Below are 3,357 nucleotides of genomic sequence, written 5' to 3'. Positions count from 1 at the left end.
GAATGTAATCCGCATTATTATTATCTTCTGAAATTCTTGCCTGCATGCCTTTGTACTTGCCGCTCATGTTGGGTGCAGCAGTATCGTACGACTGACCAGGGCAGTCTTGTATGTCAATACTATGTTTTATTAGGAACTAAAGAAGGGCATTCGCCATCTCTTACCCTGTGTCACCACCATTTGAAATAAAAGTTAAAAATCGTTCAACTGGATTCAAGCCTTCCATGTATCTGATAGTAATGGTTAATTGATCGATGTGTGCTTCATCAGGTGATGAATCAACAGATATTGAATAGTATTTTTTTTTTTTTTTTTTATACTGCTGATTATTTCTGCCTGTACTTTTTTCCCCATCAAAGTTATAATTTCCTCGCATATTGTTGAGGATAAATAATTTACGTGTCCTCGTCCCTTATTTCCGTGTTCCTTGMTGTGTCCGGCSAAAAWGGGGTCATACTGAGCTAGAAGTTCYAGTATTCCAAGAAAATTTCCWTTATTGGGTGAGCCAAGAATTTCATCGGAGCCACGAAAAGCCACATTCCGCAAGAAATTTGATGGTGCTGACAACCCTTCTTAATACTTCACGCCAGTATGCGGTCTTTTGTGTGATCTGTGGATTAATTTTTAACCTTTGAAATTAATGATACACACAACTTTAAAAAGAAATAACAGGAAAAGTACGAGCTCTTACGACTGATGTCGCATAGTTCTCTACTAATTGCCAACACTCCTTTATTATTTGTTAATAATTATGGTAGAAGTAACACAAACCTGTTGCTGAATTGCCTGATCTAAACAAGCATTACGGTTTTTCCGGGTCGCATATGCTACAATTGAATCGACATGACTTTTTGACTTCTCATGTTCAGCAACACGTTCTGAAGCATGTCTCCAGTCACAAAATCCATTTTTTATGAAATGAGATTCACGTTCTTCAGCTAACAGGATACAAACAAAGCAGTAAATTTTGCCAGTTGAAGGTGAAAAATAAAGCCAAGAACGATCAAGTTTTTCCTTATTAGGAAGCGTTCGCTGAAAAAGACTTTTACTGCATTTCCGGTCTGCGTATCCATCATCTCGTGATTGAAGAACAGATCATGTTTCTAGAACTCTTTCTTCGCACTGCTGTAATTTAGTTGACCCTTGTTTGATCCAAAAATCTTTCAATGCTTCCGTAAGTGTATTTGCCCAGAACCCAATATCATTTTTATCATCGTAMTTTTTCTCTTCTTGTTCCGAAACTACTGTAGTTGCTGTATCGACTTCATTTTCGCTGACGTTGTTCTGCTGTGAATTTGTGTTTAATAGCAATTTTTCCGTTTCTGATGATGATTTTTCAGTCTGTMCTGAATTCAATAAATGACGTTCATCTGTTACATCAGATAAAGTCGTGGCATGGAAAAATTTATCAAGTTTGGAAGTCTTTGCAAAGACTTCTAAGTGATCCTTTTTCTTTTTTTTCAAAAGCTTTCCGTTTTTTTGCTCCACTAAGGTATATCCGTGGATTCTTGTGCCTGTCATCCATATCACTTTTTACCTTGTAACGTTATAATGCCTGCAGATGTACAATTACACGAATAAATATGTAAATTATTAGAAAAGTGATCATCAACATTATGATGATATACTTACCTCATAAGGAATCTTCCATTACGATATTCCAAAGTTTAAGAGTTGCAAAATACCAGAATAACGAATTTTCTAAATCCGACACAATTTGACTGCAGTTCTTATCTATAAACGAAATTAAACACTTTATCACTGCCGACCATATAAGAGATCTCATAATTTAATTATAAAACAGAAAACGTTTTTATGACTAAAAATACTATTTTGAAGCAATTTACATCCGAACTGTCAACATGAATAATGATATGGTAATCATAGAACCTGATTATATAGAGTTTTTAGCTTGCCCTAGACAAGGGTAGGCCCTAGGTAGGCGAACGCGCGAGAAATTATAAATTTACATGAGAATACATATTTATTATAGGACTTTGCCGTTAAATTTTGTAGATTAAACAATCCTTATGATATTTCATGACCGTGTCTGTGCGAAATGGACGATTACGGACTCCCTGACATTTTACCAACATTTCACACTCTATAAATAAAAATTTAGGAATTTCCTAGAGCCTACCCTTACCTAGGGCAAACTGAAAACGCTATATGTAGTCACTAATGCAGCTGCTTGTACACAACTGATTTTTTATTATTCAAACTCTGTGTTCTTTAGATTTTTATCGTTTGTTAATGTAAGTAATGTTATAATAGTGATTTGATTATTTTTTAAACATCAAATTTGGATTGTATTTTTATGTCAAGGTTAACTCAGTTACAATGCGGGTGGGTAAGGTTATTTTTTACAAATGACATTCAAAAAATTAAATTTAAGCTTCTGAAAAGCTAATTTTACACGCCTGGTTTTGGCAAATTAAAAATAAATCACATTTCATGAATTATTTCAGCAAAGCTTGCAGATATATGTTGCGAATGCGTTATTAACTTGTGGTATTGACACATTTACCTTTCTAGCTGACGTTAATTAATCGAAGGAAACAATTCCTTATGAACATCAGCAACAAACGGTCCAGAGACAATATCATTAATAAGATTCATTTTACAGCAATTGACACAGTAAAGGCCTAACTATAATGTGCATACGCTGCCGTATGTTACTGTCAAAAAATGAACGAAAAGCCTGTCAAATGCATAACGAATGAAGAGTAGACTTTTGAATGACTATAATGTATTTACATGCAGAAGAAAAGTGTCAATAAGCAATTTGTGTTTTGGTTTTATATTTCGTTTACATTTTTCAAAAATGAATAGAAAATTAAAATATTTAAAAACAATTAAAATGAATACGCATATTAACAGGAATTATTGAAATTACAAAAAAAAGAGTTCGGTCATGTTCAGTGAGGGAAATAAACAGAAAGAGGAAAAAGGATGGTTTTTTTGTACGTTTCCTAGAAATGAAAAGGATTGACCAGAAAACAGGGGGGGCCTACCCTCCCTCCCGACCCCTTATTGGAAAGAGGAAGGATCGAACTTTTTAATAAACCCCTGCTCGACCCCCTAGAGCCCCTAGGACCTGTAGGGAACCATTTGAAAATGACCAAAAATCAGTGTTTTTGCTCATTTTTCCATACAAACTGAAACCAATGCAACCCAGGCAACATTTTTGTATGGACAAAGAATCAAAATAAAGAAAACCAAAATGTAATCGTGAAGAAATGTAAGGCCTTAATTTGTTTTATACTTAAATTTGTAAAATAATGCTTCACCGGGATTTCCTCCACAGTATTTTAGCTTTTCATTCCTTTCTGCATTGGCGGCCTCCGGCCGCGCTTT

At 34.7% G+C, this 3,357-nt stretch overlaps 1 long non-coding RNA gene across 1 annotated transcript; it reads right to left on the bottom strand.

Moving 5' to 3' along the window:
- Positions 1 to 6: 6 nt before the first annotated feature.
- Positions 7 to 1,730, bottom strand: LOC108972159. The gene is made up of 3 exons (XR_001993612.1): positions 1,633 to 1,730; positions 772 to 1,555; positions 7 to 610 (listed from the first exon to the last, which is right to left on the bottom strand). It is a non-coding gene; the product is annotated as an uncharacterized LOC108972159 (long non-coding RNA).
- Between the last annotated feature and the right edge of the window lie 1,627 nt (positions 1,731 to 3,357).

This window comes from Bactrocera latifrons, unplaced genomic scaffold (assembly GCF_001853355.1).
Source record: "Bactrocera latifrons isolate USDA-ARS-PBARC rearing strain unplaced genomic scaffold, ASM185335v1 scaffold_381, whole genome shotgun sequence".
Lineage (NCBI taxonomy): Eukaryota > Metazoa > Arthropoda > Insecta > Diptera > Tephritidae > Bactrocera > Bactrocera latifrons.
This window is presented reverse-complemented; position numbering and strand designations above follow the sequence as displayed.